At 31.5% G+C, this 22,880-nt stretch overlaps 1 protein-coding gene across 3 annotated transcripts in view; it reads right to left on the bottom strand.

Annotated features, from left to right (window-relative positions):
• twin (CCR4-NOT transcription complex subunit 6-like twin) overlaps positions 1-22,880 on the bottom strand; it is a 654,848-nt gene that overhangs the window by 407,657 nt on the left and 224,311 nt on the right. The window lies entirely within an intron of this gene.

Below are 22,880 nucleotides of genomic sequence, written 5' to 3'. Positions count from 1 at the left end.
TGGGATAACACGAGTATGTCCTGAAAATTAAAGCGATCGATCGCTTGGTCTTCGCGTAATGCTGTCCGCCACAAACTTTCGCATTTATATACACATAGATATACGTAAATCCACAGGCATGATAATAAGATTTATATGTTTACATGTATACGAAATCTTTATCACCCTAATTGTTAGGTTTCTCAAATATTTTTAAAAACGAGTCGCATAAAAATTCTACGGTCTTTTTACAGTAATATTCCTAGAAAGAAATACGAGGTGGGTAAGCCACATGTATAGAGATTTCCAGGGTTAGTGAAACCGGTTGTATAAGGTAAAGTACGAGTACAAGGTTTATTGAATACTGAAGGAAGACAAAAATTAGAATATATAAAACTAATAACTGAGAGTATCAAATGTAGAATAGAAACGAGCGTTTAAATCCATCAAGTTCCTAAGATCAGAATTCAAAGAAAAATAATCTGACAATCTGATGATTGAAGATATTCCTACTTATTTTTATTTTCGTAATCACTATTTCATTTGTTTAATTTTTTATTTCTCCCATATTTTGCCAACGGCTGCCTTGAAACGTAACAAGATTTTATTTTTCAGTTAGTAATTTAATCTATAACTATTCAGTAATTCTTTTATTCGCTATAACAGAATTAGATAATAACCTACAACTGTACCCGAGTAATTTTGCATTTTTATTTTTCTGATGTCTGTAAATATTTATGTTCAAAAAAAACACTTTGAAAGTGAAAAGAAAATTTACACGAATAACAATATATTTCTATGAATGAACTGAATGAAAAAAACGTATAGTGAATTACAAGGAACATTATTTATAAAGTTCGCAATTGAACCTAATGAGATCACTTTAATTGAGACTATAATTTATAATTATACGATAAGAACAGACATTTAATAAAAAGATTTAATACTACGGCTTATATAATTAAACATTATCTTATCTACACTACTCGCTTAACCGTCTATCTTGAGTGCGAAAAACGATAAAATAAGAAAAAAACAACGTAATAAATTAACTCGTTAACAACGCAAAATATAATTACGAACTGAATTTTTTTTTCGAAAAAAAAATACGGTAATTTCATTTTCAAACTAAAATACCCATAATTGTAAAACCAATAGATTACGAAAAAGAGTAATAAATATTACGTAAAAGTATAGTAGTAAATAGTTCATTTTTTTATACGATGCTGAACACAAAAAAGTAATGTACAATTAAAATGAAGAAAATTTCTAAAATAGAAAAAATATATTAATATATAAATAATGCATTAATATGCAATGCATTAATGCAATATACGAGTATATATAAATTATATACGCATGTGTGCTATTCTGGGAGTAAATTTCAATTCCATGAAAACGTGTTTAACCCAAAATCAAAACGAATGATTACTGAAACTTACCGTAAAGTAGAATCGTCTACGTATTTATTAATATCTTAAATAACGCTGCGTTAAAAGAAATGTTATTTTTTAATTCGAGATGTTTTGTGGCAGTTTAAAAATTATTAGCGCCGGCAAAAAAAATTACGTTTGCCGAGTTTTTGTTTTTTCTGAAGTTTAGAGGTCCCCGAGAGAAAATATGCAAAAAGAATTACGATTACGAACACCAGCAAAAATTCACTGTATACGCGTGAATTTGTGTCGGTGTTGATTTCACTTCAATTATTAAGAATAACTGAAAATCTTATGCAATACAGTGTCTAGGAGAAAAATTGAAATTTAAACCTCATTTGTACAATTCAAGGTTTCGATAAGGGTAGTGCAATCACTCACGAAAACTGTTACGGTGTGAGGCAAGGGTATAGGGGTATTGAATTTCTTTATCCTGAGTGCAATGTACTGCGGCTTTTGTAAACCGACATTTTTGAATAGTGCATCCACTCGCTTAACGGGATAAATTTCACTAGTAGTGGTGAATTTATACTTTGTGCGCAAAGACTAGTACTAATTTTGGTTTGTAGGACTTAACGTAGAGCCTGACGATGACCTTTATATATTTTTCAGAAAATATTCTGAATACGCTACCGCATAAGCGAATTTAAGTTGACAAATTAGCAGGTAGATACAATATATACTAAGGGATACAGAAAAAGGAATATGGAAGCACAGTGATGAGGCGGTACTTTCTCTTGTCGATACGCTTACCCCTTGCCTTTCACCATAATTTATCTTTCTGCGGCTACGAACGATTCGTCCACTAAAAGACGACCACCGGTAAAGCTCAACAGGGCTAGAAACGGAGGAGGTAGTGTGGCGACCCGGATCATCACAAGGCGGATGTTTTCCCTTACGGGGTCAGGACGTTGACAGGGCGAGGATTATAAAATCATAGGTTTCGAAAGAAGAGTGCTTTAAAAAATACTTCATATGATCACACGGGTATCGCGAGGATGATGCCTGATTTAATCTTTTGGTTTGTCCTCAGGCAGAGCATTTGCGAAGACTGCGTCTGAATGCGTTTCAAGGAAGAACGCGAGCGCCTAGAAAGAATGTTTTTTAAAAGTACGGAAATATACAAAATTGAAAATGATTTCGTATATCAAGTGTTGAAACGGTGGGCATTGCCTGCTGGCAGGATAGTTGAACCGCTCTTTGCCGATTCGTTGTAGAATTCTTGAAAATCCAGCTGACGCCCTTACTAGACCCATCCTGTAACTTCTTTGACGAGTGGCAATGAATTTTCGTAATGTATCGGGTTACGGACCAAGGGATCTGCACGGTATCACACTACACGGCTTAACATCGTAAGGAAGAAGCTATTCCAGGAAGAAAGATAGAATTCGGTTACGGCCGGTAAGCTTAGAAATACGGTGCAGATATAGTTCGATCTTACCCTTGCGCTGGAGGTTTCTCCTGCGCTTTTATAAGAAGGATTATAAAGAGGATCTGTTTTTATTCTACCGCAGTGGTATTAATTGGAAATCCCAAACTGAATTCATTCCTTAGCATTCTGCCGTATGAAAATGAATTTCAGGATTCATCTGATAACAGATCTACAGATCTACCCATCCTCGCCACGCGTAATGACATTGCAGAAAAAATATATTGCAAGGAAGAAAGACTGTTTGCTACCTTTATGACCGGCCAGCAGGCTCCATACGGAAGGTTCACTAGAATGCGGAAGGAGCTACATGCGGTGGTAATTCTCCTACGGGTAAAAGAGTAGTTGAAGTATGATTTTTTCTTAATCTATTAACAAAGCCACATTTAATACAGTAAGAATAACGTAACTTTTTTTAACTCTTTTTAGTGTTTAAACATCCATTAACTTGTAATTTTTAAATATATTTCCTACAAACCAGAGGTATAAAAGATTAACAATTATTTATTCAATCAGTACAAAATATTGATAAGACCGGATACTTAATCACACGACTGAATTTTTATAAATCTTCAAAACTTTTACAGGTTTAACAAATTAATAATATAAAACAATAAAATTAATAATTCCAAAACAATGTTTTGTTCCAAAAAAAAATTATTAAACAATAAAATATAATTTTCAACTTTATCAAATCTGATAAACTTTTAAACGTACGCTAACTTCAACATCGTTATAAGTTTTTGATAATCACTAATTAATTCGTCACCATCGCATTTGTAATCGTATTTTTCTTTCGACGGGTACTCTAAGCTTATGCTCCTTGAAACGACCATCTGCAGTGAATTAATCTGAATCGTCATATTATGCAATATGCATATCCAAAGACCGATCAACATTCCGTAAGAAATGGTTTATTATTAAAAAAATGATAACTGCTCAGATTATTAGCGATTCGTATCGCCTTGCACTTAAATTCAATCGACACTTTCCAAGAAAAATTAAATACATAAAAAAAAAGTAGTAATAAAAAACCACTACAATTACTGTAATCCAGTTATAAGTAGTCATTAGAAAACTAACCGGACATAGAGACGAGTACCATAATTAGCGTAAAAAATGATTTCATTACTTAAGCCTACACTAAAAATCAACAGACTATAAACACAATTTCTTTTATTAAAATAAAAGAGAAACGAAACTTTTGCTGACAAAACATTATGTTTTTACTAATACTAAATCAGGAATATCTGTAACTTAGCCAGAAACTGGCTTTGGTGGTGAAGTAGAATAAAACTTTGATAAGTAAACAAATCATCTTATGAAGTGAACAGGCTTGATGCAATAATTTAATGCTTTACGCTGTTCAATCGATCAGAGATACTCTCTGTAAGAATAATGATGATTTTACTACTTAGAAAGAACTCCTTCAGGTAAACAAAAATGTGTCTTATAGAATGAATCTTAGGAACATTATTTTAAATTTGTGTCATAATATATTCGCCTCGTAGAAGAAAGCAAGGGGAACCCTTTCAAGATTTATGTTCTCTATTAAGCGTTTTTTATAACTCTTGAGAATGGCAATGCCATTTTCCGAAGCGAGTCGTGTCTTCTGTCAGATCAGTTAAGGTTTATGCAGTACGTTAATACTTTCTGATAAGCAGACAGCGCTATCATTTTCACAAGTACCCAGGCAGATGAAACAAAATCCTTAACTTCATAAACACGGGTTAAAAAAATGTTCTTTAAAAAGCAAAAAAATTACTAAATTTTGATTTTTCCAGTCTCTACTCGGTTTATATTACTACATTTATAAATTGCTCTTCTCTTTGTGGATTGAAAACGATAACAGCAAAAAGTCAAACGTTATACAAAATACATCAAACGGATTATCCCTACATTATATTATCTCTGCTGTCAATGTGCGCGTTTATAAATTCATTTCGGCAGATTTTTTTTTGATGGAGAGCAAACCTATTTTAACGAAATAAAACCTGCTAATTAAGTTTAGTTAGTGTAGGCTTCAATTAAAAATATTTACATGAAGCTTAATCCTTTACCCCGTAACAAGTCTTCTTTTTTTATTTATTTAATCAGCATATTTACTAAAAAGAACTGAAAGCTCACTCAATTTGCTACAATTCTTTAATTTTTTTTATTTATTTGAATGGAGTGTTCATCCTTCCTTCCAGTGAAAACTTTTTCTGCTATTTACTCACAAATGTATCTAACGAAAGATCTAGGTAATAATAGAGAGCGATTAGTTTCAAACAACGTTTTACGAAATTATATTATGTTATTTTAAATGAGGACTCAAATAAGTTTTGTTATGAGTATTACAATTAATTCACTTGGCATATATTTCGAAAAAAAAATCAAGGAACAGAAAAAATATACCTTTTATTTATTAATTACTAATGTTTGTACCGTGGAACAACGTTGCCTGTTTGCAATCTTTTTACGTGTTGGTATATTTTAGCGAAACAATTTCATCGGATAAAAGTTTAACCAAATTTCAACGAGATTATTTTTGAAAATTTAAATATAACTTCTTCCCGATTCATTTGCCGAATTTTTTTTATGTTTACTCACTAAGAATAAATTTCAGCTAAAAATTTAATAAGACAAGGATTAAAGAAAAAAAAACATTTAATAGTAAATTCTGACCGAGAGTTACCTTCCGGGCAATAAATAATAACTGGTATCTACGGAACCCGGATAATTCAGCTAGCAGTAAAAACTAAAAAGAAAATAGCCGTAAAAATAAGCTACAAAAAAACTTGTTAACAGCAGACATAATTAGTAATAAGCACGTACTAAGAAAGAAAATGTTAAGTGTTAATAATGAAAAAAAAAATCATACTTCATTATAAATAATAACTTCAAATACTTCAAACGGACAAATCAACTTTTAGCGAAGAAAATGTTAAGTGTTAATAATGAAAAAAAAAAAATCATACTTCATTATAAATAATAACTTAAAATACTTCAAACGGACAAATCAACTTTTAGCGGAAGAATGTGCACAACATTCTAATAGGAGCAGAAAAATAATTATTACAGGCAGTCAGTCACCTATTAGGTATGCGGATTGTTTTTATTTTAGGAGAAAACAACTTGTGCAGTTCGGATTATTAACAGTTAATAAGCTCACTAACACTTTAATAACTTTCATTTATACAGAACAGGAAGACGAAAGGTGAGTAGATATATTTTTAGTAGTTTATTACCGTAAGCGACGCATAACGTAACCTCTCAGAAACTGCTTTCACCGGTAATAGGTCTACTACTGTCAATCCACTGACATTTTACGGAAAAAATTGGATGGCAGCGATAAAATTAAAAATAATTACAAGAAACTAATTTAATTCATTTCGACTGCAGTCTTTATAGAAATAACTCATTAAATACGAGTATATAACCTACAAATTAAAAATAAAATCGTAAGATCGAAATACACTTTCTTCTTAAGTTCAAAGCAATAGTAAATTAAAAAAAAAAGAATTCAAGTAAAGCATATAGGAGGAAGTCAAATTCTATAATTAAACATAAATTACAACTAGTTTTGTATAATATGAACACGCGCATACATATTCATGATGGCACGTATAACTTTCTACATTCGTTTTTTCCTTCTCAAAGCGGCAACAGGCTTAAGTCCTTTAACAACCACTTCATGATACATGAATATTTTTTAGCGTAAAAGAAATCGATAGCTTGATCGGAATACAAACCCACTACGGAGTTCGGCATATTATAAAAACAATTACAATACTGTAACAGTATATTAATATAAACAGTATAATAATACTAATACAGTCCTCCAACATTTATAGCAAAAAACAAGAACATTTACAGGTTAACGTATCTGTAACACGATCTTAAATATCCACGCAAGACCACGGAAAAAAGCGATTAGAAGAAATTTGTGTACAAGGAAAATAACAATTTATCCACAAAGAAATAACGTAACGACACATACTAAATCCATTCAAAGGAAAGTTTTTTTATCTTTTCAAATAACGGTTACTAGTAATGTCTATCATAATTAAGAAATATCGAGATAATTCTACCCGGGATAATAGCGCATTACTGATCAGCGATATTGATAAAACCGCTTAAATAATGCAGTAACAAATTGGTTTTATCTCAAAACACTAAAGAAGCGATTATCAACATTCTGAGGTTACTCAAAGTCAAACATTGCTCGTTCCCAAGATTATGTAGTATAAGGAAAAATCCAACTGTACTATTGATTCTGTAAACCAATGCTAAATAATAACATAGTGAAATTCGAAAAAAAGTGGAACCACGGTTAAAAGTTTCACCCGTTTTAGATTTGATCTTATGCGTTTTTATGTAAACTAAGGTGAGGGTCTAGATGAGTGAAAAATGTTAAGGAAGGTAAAATTAGATATTTCTTTGGCGATGAACAAAATATTATCAATTAAAAGGTTTTTCCAGTGGTTTAATAGAAAATCAATAACAATCAAATGAGATGGTTTAACACTAAAAGGATAATAAAGAAAATTTTCACAAAATTAACTTCACCAGACACAAACCGAATGTATAAAATTAACTTAAGTAAATCGGAATTATCTGTGAATATATATGCATTACACGTACTAACAGCTCCAATTTTTCAACTTGGCATATCAAACTTTCATTTAATATGTAACAAAACGTTACGAAAAAAGCTGAAACATTGCCATTAGTTTCTAACTTACTTTCATTAGTTTGCAATCTAAATGAAATAAAATAAAGAATGTAAAAAGAATGGATTTGAAAAGTGAAACGATACGTTACTAATGTTTTTTATTAATTATTTTTTTATTTTATTTAAATGTGATAATTTTCCGAGAAAAAATTCGGTATTAATTAAACGGAACACACTGTTGCTAATCCTCTCGCAAAGAACAACGTATGCCAAAAGGAAAATGTTATTATTTCTATTGAACAGTTATTTATTTTTATCTTTTTAGCAAACAAAAACGTTCAACTATTTTAGTTAGATATTTAATCCGTATTTTAATATATTTTTATAGAATTATATTTCGAAATTAAATATTTAATAAGGGGTTGTTAAGCTGTCAACCAAATTATCCAGTGAAACCCATATTCTATTATATATATATAAATGTTTGTCCGTCCATGACGTAGTCACACGACAATTTCCTGAGTCACCCTCATAAAGATCGAACGTGAAATGATTCGTATAATTAAATGTATAATGTAATATTTAAGAGAGTATTCATCATTTTTTAAAGTTTTAATGTTCCATTAGTACTCAACTGACCTAACCAACAGAGAATAAAAAATATTCGGATGACAAGAATGTAAACTACTAAGAATGTTACTACCAATATAAAATAAAATTGATTATAGGCCATTTACTGTCATAAACACGCTTAGATGTATTCGTATATATTTTTTTATGTCGGGATATGTTTTGAGGAACCTAAAACAATCGAGTCTGGTAACAAAAGGAGAATATAGAGGGTAAATAAAAGGAAAATGAAAAGAACAATGTATCGCAATATAAAAAACAGATGTAACTGTTTTCCAGTTAGGAAAAAGGGGTGCATTAATATGTTGCTTTACACTATTTCTTCAGGTTTTTTATATGAAGTGGTGTATCTGAGGTGCAAGCGGAATTAGTCCGAGTTTTGTAGAATAACGATGATCATACGGACGTAGTGAAGGTGTCCCCCCTTATAGGACTGAATATAATTTTCATTTCTACGGACTTGGCTTACCGATGTGAAACAGTACGGTATATTCCGCTCGATATAGTGGCAAGGGAAAAACACTTTACTCTTCATTCTCCATAGCTAGAGGTGCTTGTTATTCCTGTAATGGGTGTAATTTTCAAAAGTGACCAGTGTTTTGTAAGATCGCTTGCAACTGCCTGTTTCGGTTAAGATAAAACTCAAACACGCACAAGTGATTAGCTTTGTAATAAGATAATAGACAGTTTTATGAAACGATAAATAAATTTAAAAAATATATATATATATAATTCTAAGACTATTAATTAATAAAGAACATAATTTTTTTTTCATAACTCTATTACGCATAAAATAACAGACAGTATCACAAAACTCAGAACAATACCTGTCTTGTGATAAAGTAATTAATTACTTTATCACAACTAAAGAAAACAAAAAAAAAAAAAAACTAAAAATTAAAGTAGACAAATTTTTAACTATGCGGAAGTAAGGTGTAATCTACTAAAAAATAAAAAAAATTAACAACGGTGATTTAGTTAAAGAATATTAAAGCCACTTTAAAACTCAAGAAAAATCATTATTCACTGATTTTTTCTGCATCATATATTTTTGACACAACACATTAAAACGAACGTTTCTATTATATTTTCTTTAAAAAAATTTAGACAACCACTTAGTTACACATCGCATAACTATTCTATTAAAAAAATTTAATACAACATTTTAACATATATTAATATTAATGTGTATTTTTTTTTTTTTTAGTTAAAATCAAAAACAAGGACCAGTCATCGTGTTTTGGCTGACAGGAGGGTCATTGTACTCTTATACAGATAAACAGATAACCGGTTGATTATTGTAATGTAGCGTATTCCAGAAAACAACAATGGTACTACTGTAGTTAATAATTTATGCAAAGATTAGTAAACCAGTTCGGTTCGGCTACGGAAAGCTTGAAGATAAAACTCTAATCTTTCATAATGAACATAATGAATAACTAAATTTCATACCGGTTAACCATAAACGATCGCACAAGCATAATATACAGTAATAATACTTATGTACTACCACGATTGTGCTAACAAGACGTTATATGTACGATAAGTAGTAAACTGTAATACATTATAACGTACTCGATTTATGTTATAACAGTAACAAAGGCCAATTAACTTAATTTACTTTAATAAAAAAAATTACCACTTCACGAGCTACAAAACCACAATGGATGCGGCTTAATGTAGATTTTGTAATTAATATCTTCCCACAAAAGACAAGACAACGGGTTATTTTCTTAAGTGTACACTCTGTACAATTAAAATATTTTATCGATGAAAAACCTCCGAAGCCTTTTCCTATTGGGATCTTGACTAAAAGTTTATAATTAGTTTGGATGGATACTTCGATATCCTAAATGATTCTAGGAACGGGTGAAGATTTGAAAAAGGTAAAACCTGTCCTCAGGTGTTCAGAACAAAGAACGTTTCAGCGCATATAACAAGCGATCGGTAAAAAAAATCGTTTCAACAAATTCGACTACTTGTTTCCTAGGAACGATCCTGTGATCTATGAAGAGTTGTGAGGAGGATGGATGTCCATCGTCTTACCTTTTTACCATCTTACCTTCAGTAAGATATTCTAACAGGTAGAGAATATGGTTTGACGGTTCCTGTTTTCTGAAACTGTACGTTTCGTGTATTGCATTAGGAAGAATTACCGGGGCTGGATTTACCAAATTAAAACCACGATAACGGTTCGGGCTTTACGAACAGCTACTTGACAAAAAAAAAAGTATTTAACGAACAGGTCTACAGACAAAGCCCTTCCCATCAAACCACCACGAATAAGCCACCGCATCGACTAAAAGATGTCTACACATCCTTAACGCCGAACAAGTGATCAGCTACAAAATTCCCAAAGGAAGTTCAGCAGGGCGGATCACGGATAAGGGAAACAGAGTGATGTTGTGGAGAGATCGACGGATGTATCCGTCGATAACAGCGGATATCTATCCGCTGCAGGATTTAAAAACGATTGGAACAACACGTTATTGATCAATGATTTTACAAAAATCAGCTTAAATCCATTTATAAACTGAAACTAATCTATACGTGGATCTTAAGATGAACGATATTTGAAGGCAAAGACCTTCAAAGAGGCAAATAAAGCGCAAACTCAGACTTTCTTAAGGAAAATGTTTTTAGTCCATCCCCAGAATTGTGTGGTGCGTGTATGTTTTTGGAAATATCCAACCGATTTCCTTTTTTACTACTCGCTCTTTTTCATTACTGATGATCCGTTCACGCCTGAACAATATTCTACAGGTTTTGGCAACTATTGGATTCATAGTAAGGGTGTAGAAGCCGTTAGAAATATTTCGTATTTATGAGGTTCGTTGGCGAATTTACACATGGATAAATCGGGAAACTTTTTGTTTCGAATCTGGTCGCTGAACAGAAACCCAAACCAGGAGTTGTGCTGCTTACCAGGCAAAGCTGGGTCTCCTGATACGTACGTATATCATACAAACCAACTAAGTTAAAATTAATTTATGATAAAATTTGTTAACATCTTGCAAAGAGAAAATTATACATATATATATATTTATTTTTTTTTCTTCTATCCTATAATATATATATATATATATATATATATATATATTATATAGAACAGTGAGAGAAAAAATTACCAAGGTAATTACCATGAATGTATAGGATATCATAAGTAAACAATAAATCAGGTCAACTCCATTGTATAATATACAATACAAAATACCGCATTGAAAACTTCTCATAACGTCAAAAGTCTTACATAATTTAAAATATTTTATAATATATCACTTCAATCCAACAATATATGTACAACCCATTAAACAAACAAAAAATAAAAAAATGTAACAGTTAAATAAATATTTTCTAGCATTTCAATTTAGTAATGGTAAAAGTAATTTAAATAAAAAATAACCGACTCACTGAACACGAAAATAAATCAGCAGTGTATTAAATAAAGCCCTTATCAACACTCTCCTTACCTGAAACAAATAAAATCATTTAAACTAATTACATCGCATTTTCTTTTAATAATTAAATTTAACTATATTATATCATAATTTACGTATAACAATATTATACAACATTCAAGTAAGACAAGTGAATACTATAATAAATCGTAAATAACACCAGTTTCTTCTTTCGTATAGTTTAAGCTAGGAGACAACTGAAAATTATTAATCTAATTATTTGAACACACCTATCTTTGTTTTCTTCTGGAATTTTTACGTTTCTCACTACCCACCCCTTTTTACGGATCCTTCCTTCTCGATAGTATTTGATGGGTCGGATAAACGCTCACTGCATCCGTGCTATGGGAATGGAAACGTGCAGATATTTGTTATTTTGAAGTTTGTTGGGTTGGTTCTGCGTATAGGCTAAATCGCGTATAATAATATTTCCTACTCTGTAAACATATGAAGAGCTCTAATTATTTTTTGGGGGTGGTTAGTTAGTAAACGAGAAAAATAAGGCTTCCTAAATTCTTTTTTATACAATCGTACGTAGTGATATTATAAGAGTAATAAATAGTCTTACAACAAAATTTTAATAAGATATAATTTAATAAGAATTAATTCATAATTCAGATAATTTATTAATTAAAATCTACTACACTGAAATATATTAGATATAATTTATTTACTTACAGTAATTAGTTAAAATTTAATATTATTTGACAAACGGTTAATTTTGATTAAAAATGTAATTTATTTTTACATCAGATACAATAAGCTATTCAACTAATGGACCAAAAACATTAAAATGATTTTATTACTAAATGAAATACTTTCATCTAATAGGTAACTTGGTCGAAGTGGCCCAAGCATCCAATTTATGACCTTTACTGATTATAAAATAAAAGAAATGTAGAAAATATATATAAACATATTTTTTTCAAAATCTCAAAATATAACACCGTTATATAATATCTGATAATCTCGAAATATTACAATTGACGGAGAAGTACGAGTGCTCTCCTCAACCAAACATCTATATGGTTTATTTTATTTCATAATTATGTACGACATGACATCACCGGATTTGATTGCTGCCGTATTAGGTTCTAAAAAAAAAAAACAGGTATTATAGATTAAAATACTTAAGATACGGTTAATATTCAAATTCGAAAAGAACCATCAATAATATATTAAACTATAGCTTGATAAAATAATATTTATACAGACCGTGAATAAGAGATACAGCTTAATTTCTACTGAATAGTACTTCTAACTCGTAAAGAAAGCCGAATTAAAATACAATAGGATTAAACAAGATACGAGAGCGGTGTGGAACAGGTATAAATGAATATAACATACTAACAAACGATCGCTTTTTACACAGTATAACAAGCTTACATAATGGAACAACGAAATGTAATTCCACAGTCATTCCAGCATAGTAGCCGGCCGATTATTATTGTATCCTCGACGATTCTTCTTCTTTATTCTCCTCGTGGATTACAATTCGACCTTGATCTATTATATTTTTACTTTACGTAATCGTTACGGCACGATCGTTTTTTTTTTATAGTCGTAATGCTTGTGATGGCATCATTATCGATAATATACTTAGAATCGAAGAGACTGCACTATTTTTCAGCAAATAGAAAGAAATATACAAACTACACAGACAAAAGGTAATGATGAAATCCAAGAAAAACAGAATTAATACATAAACGACTTATAGTTACAAATAAAAACCTAGAGAACGCCAGAAAGTGGACAGGTGATAGTTACTCGAGTGGTTATTTAAAAAAAGCAAATAAAAGATTCTTTTTCTTCTAGAATAGATTACTGTTTAACAGACTCAGCGTCATTACTCTTACGATGGAGATTCTGTCTATACTAACAATTGGAACCGATGAAAAATAGTCATTTCTTACAAAAGATACAAGGTAAAAACCTATTATAAAAAAACCATTTCTATTCTGTACTGTCGTCATATTTCTAATTTTGATTTATTAATAGTAAATATTTTCAATAAAAAAAAAAAGATGATTTTAACTCTAAATGCAATGTATTACCACTTTCTATCGCCTGGGTATAAGTAACGGTGGTAACTGTATGTTAGATGATGCAAGTGGTCGCATAATAACTTCCACTAAATTTGATCTACATCAGACCGTTGTGAAATCTTTTTTAAAAATTAATTTTCTTTATCCGGCAAATAGCTGAATCCTTAATCTAGCAAATAGCCGAACAGCCAGATAGCAAACGAGATAGAGCGCATGTGAATTTTGGTGTTGATGAAATATACGTGAATAATCCACAGAGAATTTTGACGGATGAAGAAAAAAGAAACAAATAGAATTTAAAGACTATTCGATACGTATTTAATGTATTACTGCTCGGGAAAAGCTTCGCAATGTTACGGAGACATAGCTGTAAAAAATCTGAGATTAAGAAGGCGAACAATATTTTGATGAAGACCGAAGGAGGATAATTCTAATCCCAAGGAGTTGCTGCTGCAACGTAAGAGCAGCAAGAGGACCTTCGATAAAAACCTACAGCTTAGAAGCGTCAGGAGTACTAGATTATCAAAAGGCGAGTATCTTAATTCGTCTTTTGAAGTTCTTTCCTCGGTAAAGATACCATAATCTCCAGAATAATTTTTTGCGGGATTGAATAACATTGGGGACTGAATATTATGTGTTCAGAAGAGGTAGAAATTCGACGAGAGGTGATTTAAACAGCTCCGGCAGAGGAACCGTCAGATATTAAGTAAGGGTAGAGCAGTGAACAACTTATCACGGTACTACTTGGGGAATATCTAAAACATTTACTACTTGTCGTTCAGAATTTGGTTGCCAGTGATGAGAATGTATTAACAGAACCTTACAAAAAACGGTTTCGTGGTAATTCCAAAAAACACAATACCGAGGAAACATGATGATATATTGAGCCGATCTATAAGTACTTTCAATAAAATTAGTTTTGTGTAGCAGAGACCTCAGTATAAGTTATCGTATTCATACTTCTAAGATGCGACTTGTTCCCAGTTCTATTTTAATGTATGAAAACCTGGACTTAAGCAAAGTACGATTGATAATTTTTATTTTAAATGTTTGAGATGCGGACATGTAGGAGAAAGTTTCTACATCTTAGCTGCATTGATTAATTTGGATTATCGAGGAAAGATTGAAGACGGCAGCACGGAAGACATAGATATACGTACTCTAAATTTTATAACACGAGGACGTGTTATCAATGCGGTTCCATCGACTTATTCAGGGCTTCAGCGTCTTAAGTCCAAATAGCTGTGATGAAGCCAACCTTCACGGAGAAAAAAGAAGGAAAGATTTTGGTAAACCTCTCTTTCGGTTGATGTTCATGTTTGTTGGCAGTCTGTGTATATCACTTATCTATTAAATGATATCGGCTAAACATCTACAGGATCAAGATTAGCTTGTGATCAAAGGTTGTACGGTTCGTTGGCAGTTTTATAAACAGAACTATCTCGGCTCCCAGCTTCCTATTCGGTGGTAATAAAAAAAGTCCAATTCAGGGATGAATACTTATTGTATAAACCTACGTCGTTTAATATATACCATACAGAAATATATTGTACGCGAACGCGAACGTTGTACGTGTTCTATTCAACAACGTTGAATAGATAACATTTCAATCTGGTACCGGTTTCAGTAGTTCGTTTTTGAATATCGTTTTCATATTGTTCTGATATGTGGACGGACTGTCAAAATACAATTCAATAATCCTGTTCGTCAAAGTTGCTGGGATAAAACAAATATGTATAAACATTACAGCACTTCGTGTAAAAATAAATGTGATTAATAATAAATGAAAATAATATTATAGAACATTTAATAGAACAAATATTAGGAAAATCAAGTATAAGAAAGGTGGAGGAAACGCACCCATGACATATGGACAACACAACAAAAATAGAAGAATGTAAATTAAGGGTCGAAATGAAAGCAGTTATAAATTGCTTTGATAAAACAATAACCGTAATATAGTACGGTTATTGTTTTATCACAGGAATTATAATGTACCTACAACAAAAACAAAAATTAATGTTCGATAGTAAAACGAAAGAAAACATGTAAAAACGTGATGAATACTACATGAAATATTAAAAAAATTAAACAATGCATGTATTTAAAAAAGAAGAAAAAAGCAGTTAATATGTACATAAAAAAAACAACAAACAATCATAAACATTTTTGGGATAAGATCCTGGTTATTATTTTTAAAAATTAATAAACTAAGAACAAACATCAACAAAAGAGAAAACGCTATTAGTTTTCTATAATCTTTAGTACCGAATTCGTATCTACATATAACGTTTATAATATCGTAATATTATCTTCAAATACAATGCGTAGGAAGGGTATACCGTTTGTTTAAAGTAGGTTGCTTAGCTCAGTTCACTCTCTCTTAGACCAAAAATAGCACACAATACAACACAATAACAAAAGAAGACGAAACTGAAGCACGTGTGCTCGTCGCTCGTGTGTACGTGTTCCAACATTTCATGATACAGACTCATCACGACATGACTTCGACCTTACTTTCACCGTAATATTTTTGTTATTATTATTATTGTATACAAAGTAATTACGTATGTGTACTTAAGCCCAAATCATAGAGTAAAATTTCAAGTCGATTGACAATACGTTTGAATAGTTTTACAAACAATCACACAGTTATATACGTTTCTCACAACTTACTATTTTTTTTCGATTTAACAGCTTGCTATTTATTATACTTTAATAAATTCCACAACATTACTTACACGAGTAAGCGTCACTTTTACACGGCAAGAAACCAAACAAATAACTGCAAAAATATTTTTTACACAAAAGAACGCATAAAATGATAAAGTTATACGCTGTAAACAAATAAATTTGTATGCCGCGGACATAAATCAGCACTATCGTACAGCGCGTGAAGTTAACCAAACCCGACACACCCATTAATCGAGCGAGCGGTTGACACCAACGCCGATAAGTTATAATGTCGCAAGAAACTTGTCCTGATCTGAATACAACTGCGTTATTGTTGTACTTCGATCGTTCAGATATAATCAACAGCACTAATAAACGGCTGGTCGTATTCAGAAAAAAAAAATTCTATAAATTAATTTTTTCAATGAATTCTGAAAATAAATAATATGGGAAAATTTACTTTTTACTAATACGAGGACTTTTCAGAAAATAACCGAACATTTTTAATTACGCGCCAACGGAGATATTTAATGACGTACGGTTGGCAGCACTGTGTTCCGCATAACCTCTCTGTAACCACATGTTCTTGGATTGTTGATATGTCGTTTACTTTTCGTGTTATTGTTATTTGAGTGCAACATGTTTAAGTGTTAGTAGCGATTTTATGATGACTGAACTTTTGTCTCGATGTCGTAGCCGTAAACCCAACTCTCGTTTTCCGTAACGATCCTTTGTATGAATATTTCATTGTCGTCGGCTTTTTCAAAAAGTGTCGACAAACGTCCGCTCGATGTTCTTTCTGCTGTAGTCATCAAACGAAGAACTAACTTATAACTCGATGCAAGTTCAATTTTTCAGTCAAAATATCATGACATGATCCAATGGAGATGCTAACCGCTTCTGCAAGTTCTCTGACAGTCAATCGGCGATTGGCACGCATCAGATCGTTGATTTTCTAAACACGGGTCTCATCAGTTGAAGTCGAAGCCTTCCTGGTTGAGGGGTCATCTTCGATTGACTGACGACCACTTTTAAATCGTGTAAACCATTCGTAAAATTGCGTACAACCCACAGCATCATCTCCGTAAGCTTGTTTCAAAAGTTGAAATGTTTTTGTGAAAGTCTTCCCCAGTTTCAAGCAAACTTTTACCTTGTATCGTTGTTGATCCCGAAAATCGCTACTAACAGTAACACGTTGCTCTCAAATAACAATAACAAGAAAACAAATGATGTCAAAAAACATGTGATGACATAGAAGGTTATGCGGAACACAATGATGTCAACCGCACGTCAATAAATATCTCTTTTGGCGGTAATTAAAAATGTTTGGTTAATTTTCTGAAGAAACCTCGTACGTTTGGAGAGGACACTATCATTTTAGAATCCAAAAATATGTGAAAAGACATACTGAAAGAATGGAATTATTGGACGGAATGATGTTTACATTGAAAATAAATAAGACTAAAACAAAGACAATGAGATATAACAGAAAAAATTATAAATATTAAGATAGGTGAACATAATACACCGTACAGAATTTAGCCGCTTATTGAATAAAATCGTAATGGATGTACGAAATAAATATAGAAGTCAAAACGACTGACTGAAAAAAAACAATACGAGGTCTCACGCAGAAAAGAAATCTGCTAGTCTCAAATGAAGATCTACGGATTTAAAAAAGTCCTTAAAAATAATTGTGGAGTGTATCGCTCTATGATAAGAAAACATACACAATAGGAAAAGGAATAGAAAACAGACCTTTGAAATGCAATATTAAGAGAGTTGATAAAAACTAAATGAATAGATCTTAACACAAATAGAAGAGGAAAGCTCATTTGGTAATAGAAGGTAAAAACAGTAAAGGACGAAAAAGACTGGAATTTTAAAAAAAGTGATAAAGGACGCAAAAAATTAATTTTATGTCAAATTATTAACCCACAACAGAAAGAAATTGAAATACATTAAAGCGGTCAAATGAATGATTATCCCCTTCAAAAAAAAAATTATTTAATAAGCTTATTCAAATGTTAAGGAAAAGTCATATCATACAGCCCAATGGTATAGATAAAAAAACGAACATACCGACATCACTGAAATACCATATCAGTTAACTACACCGTTTATGATAAAAACAAACAAACGTTATTTCAATAAAATCAAAAATTCGATATTGACTACTGATCAGAACTGAAAGTGTGTACGCAGCTGAATTCTCTATTTTAAATAAGATATGGGAACAAGAAAAAGAGAAAAAGTTTCTAGGCCCAACAAAAATTGAGAGATGAATGGAAATTGAAAAATGTACAAAAAAAATTACATGTGATAAGGATAAGGAGAATCTGTTTTAAGACAATTTATGCGCCCATAGAATATACTGAATTTTTATTAAGTTATATGAGAAACAAATAATAAACAAACAAACAAACACGCTATTTAAACAAACAATAATCTCAACTAGGAGTACCAGCCTGTTACTTATCTTGAAACTCCTAAAATATGGAATCCTTAAACACCAGAATCATTTTTTTTTTTAACGAGAGAAGCTTCTAGATTTTTAAAATGAATTTTTAACATAATATAATTATAGCAAACTCGTATGTCTTTCAGCGTTTTACGAAAAAAAAAATTGCGTTTTATTAAGTTTATCTCTGGTAGAAATTGAATATTTATCCAATTTGTTTCTTTTCAGTAAGAATCGAATGAAAGTGGAAACGACCGTATAAACAATTTTTTTTTTTTAAATGTTAACATTTTGGGCAACTTTTTTTAAATTTTAACACAAGAAATTATTAAAAGTGTTTTGAAATTACACCATTTTGATTCGACTTTAACCTGTAAAAGGTATTCTAGAAATTTCTACTAAGATCTTACATAAGACTAGTTTTAAATGCTACAATCACATGTTATATAAGTACAATTTTGTTAAATCCCCTACCAGGCAAGCTTACATAATAAATAAACGGTCCCTAACCTATATATATACATATAAATATTAATCCGTAATACGTTATATCGTTATCGTCGTAATAATAAAATAGATATGTTAAAAATGTTTATTTCCTTGTGGTTTAAAGTATATAAAATTTAATTTACACAACCAAACATTGCTGTTACAGTAACAAGATTAGACAATATTAGATAATTAAACAACTAAAAATACAACACGGATTTTTTACATTTAATTAAATTAGCAGATAGAGAAAAAAAGTAACAACTGAAAAAGGAAATGTTTAATTTAAAAATAATAACTGAATGTTATTATATAGTTGTATGGTTATTCTTGAATACCGTATTAAAATTTTTAATCGATTAAAATTGATCCCAGTAAATATAATTTGATTTATTGTTTAGAGTATTCTTAGTAGGGACTGCATTATGCTGGATTTTTTGAAATTTTCTAAACTGCAAGGAATGTTTCTTTATAGTGTACGTTCAATCACTACTGCATTATTAGCACGCGAAAGTTCTGTTGAACTATTAGTCACAGCGTAACACAACAGGAGTAAAACAATTTCTATTTATTTCTATTACAAGGTCTGTAAATAAAGTAATAAGACCGGTTCAGAAAAACTTTTTATTTACAAACCAATTATACATGGAGACATACGAATCATTATTGAAAATAAAGATTCGCTTGAAAATAAAGCAACGCTTCAAACGGTCTTCCCACTCTTCACAGTAGTGTTTTAACTCAGAAATCAGAATATCCTTCAGATGGTCGGTTAAATTTTTTTTAATGTTTTCTACGGTTCCAAAATGGTATTCTTTGAGGTGTTTTTTTTTTAAAGTCGGGAACAGGAACAAGTCGCAGGGACTGAAGTCAGGTGAATAAGGTGGTTGAGGAACTACAGGAATGTTTTTCTTTAACAAAGGCTCATTAATTGAGAGTGCAGTGTGACAAGGTGCATTGTCATGATGAAGCATCCAGTTGTATTTGATGGTTTGTCTCACGCGAACAACTCTTTTCCGCAATCTTTCAAGAATTTCTCGGTAAAATATTGATTTAAATTCTGTTCTGTAGAGAAAAACTTCAAAAGTCTCCGATTCGCTCAACATTGTCGTCACTTTTTGACATTAACGGTCTTCCAGAGCGGGGATCGTAGGCAACTGATTCCCGGCCATCTGAAAATCTAAAGTTTAAACTACCTAAAAACTTGGGCTCGTGGTAGAGCGTCATGTACACACGCCCTTTTCAATTTTGAAAAAGTTTCAGTAGCATTCTCACCTAGTTTAACAGAAAACTTGACTGCAGAACGTTGCTCGTAATTAATATCACTCATTTTTGTAACGCACAACAAAAACTCGTTTCACGAAAAGTTTGGTTACATCTCAGCAAAAGTACACTAAAAAAATTAATACCTAACATAAATCAGCTGCATATAAACATATGTTTACTAGTAACTTTACAGTGTAGCCACTTTGGCTGCAAAAAAAACTAGTCTCATTACTTTGTTTACAGAACTCGTATAACAACTTAAAAAAGGATACAAAGTAATTATTTTAAAATAAAAAGAACATTGTTCTTCACGAATATGTTTTCAACTATTGAGTATTTTGGTTATGTTCGAGCTACATCTAACGGATAAGGATGAAAAAAAAATTTTTTAATAAAGATTATAACAACGTAGACATTTAGATAGTTGAAAGATACTTAATTTATAATACTAAAATATATAGAATGAAAAAAAAACGAGATTTATTTGAAGATTTCTAATTTATCCGTGGAACGACCTTATTCTACTAGATGGCGCTTAGATTCAGCCTCCCACCGTTTCATCAGTTTTTTACGGTGAAAGCGCCTCGGTTCGCTACGCCATCCGTTCAGGGAAAGTGCGCTGTAGAGAGTTACTCACCGATAGCTCTCTTCTATTGTTCTCAGCATCGGCTCTACTCTTCTACTCTGTCGTTATATTCTACGGGCTTCCTTTCCAGTAGCATAATAAACAAATAGCCTAACCTACATGTTACATTTTATCGACCGACTATAATATTAAATGAAAGCAATAAAAAAAACGAAATATTATTTTGCACACATTTCAAGTATTCACAACATAAATGCATGTTGTGAATACTTTAAACTTTAAATAATTTAAAATACATTAAATTATTTTTAGACTTGATTCATAAAAAAAAAAAAAATCTCTAGTAGCAATATACCGCGTGAAGAAAAAAATTGAGGGGTTTCAAGAACGAATATAGTTTTTAAATGGCAGCACTTAATATTTACTTTTTATGTGCGATCTTGAAGCGACAACAAATAAGATTTAGTTTACATATTCTCCATCAAATAGCAGCTGCGTTAGACTATTGCACAGGCCTAGCTGTTATGAGTCCGGGCTTCAATACCATGTAGTCGCCACAAGAGAAAGCACAGTGCGTATACCAGGGGTGGATCTAGCAACTGAATTTGGGGAATATCATTAGGGCAAGAGGTCGCATTTTCCTATTCCCTACTAACTGAGTTGGGTATATAATAATTCATACACTTTTATTGGATACATACTATATCCTGAACTATTTTTAAACACGAAAAATCGTTTAACCAATCATTAATATTGCTGTGAAAGAAGCAAAAAGGGACCAGTTTCGGCAAAACCAAAAATAGTACTTGAGCTTCAATTTTATTTTGATTAATAATTAAGCTAAGTTATTCGAAATGACTTACGGGGATTCCAGAAGCTAAATTAAATTTAAGCTCGGACTGTATATTCCTAACAACTTCAATCAAAACTGCCGTGCAAACAATCAATAAGATGAAGATTTAAATTAAGTTGATTTTTATTTGTTCATTCTCTTAACAATAATTAATAAATAATTAATTATTAATGGATTAATAATTACAATTATTCCATTGCAATCAAAAATTTTACACATTTTATTTCATGCAATAATTTATTTACAAAATAAATTCATCTGGGTGATTACATCTTAGCATACCGATCGAAAACGCGATCTATATCGATTTTCATGTCGTTATGAATATGCATTAGAGCAAGTGACGCCAGTCTCTCTTAATTACCAAAGATAAAAAACATATTCACGTTAATTACAGAGTCGCAACTTGCAACTGGTTATTTTGACAATACAGTGTTGGTAAAACGTTTCAATTCTTTTCAACCGGGTTTTCAAAATGCAAGGCCTTTGGGGAGGTATGATCCTCCTGGATCCGCCACTGGCCTACATCACCTATATCAGTTCACAGAAACAAGATCAGTGACTCTAAACAAAGCGAGTCTATTGTAGAAATTCTTTGAGTGACAAAGCATACGTAAGTGGTGTGAACAGTTCTTGGAAACCGAAAGCGTTCTTTTGAAAGAACACTTACCGGATAGGCCTAAAACAAGTGGCGACAATACAGAAAGAATTCCACTCTCTTTTCAACTAAGTCCAAAACGTTCGGTTCGTAATTTAGTCATCGACTAAACGCGCCTAAAAGCACTGTCCATGATACTGTTCGCAAGCGATTGAAACTTCCTACTTATAAACTGCAGCTACTCCTTGAAATTTATTCAAAATTATTCAAATCATGTCAGATTTCATGAAATTTCTTGTAGCGCATTTTATTTTCTGAAAGAA

The sequence above is a fragment of the Lycorma delicatula genome, chromosome 1 (genome assembly GCF_047948215.1).
Source record: "Lycorma delicatula isolate Av1 chromosome 1, ASM4794821v1, whole genome shotgun sequence".
NCBI classification, from domain to species: domain Eukaryota; kingdom Metazoa; phylum Arthropoda; class Insecta; order Hemiptera; family Fulgoridae; genus Lycorma; species Lycorma delicatula.
Note: the sequence above shows the minus strand (reverse complement) of the source record. Positions and strands in the feature narration are given on the sequence as shown.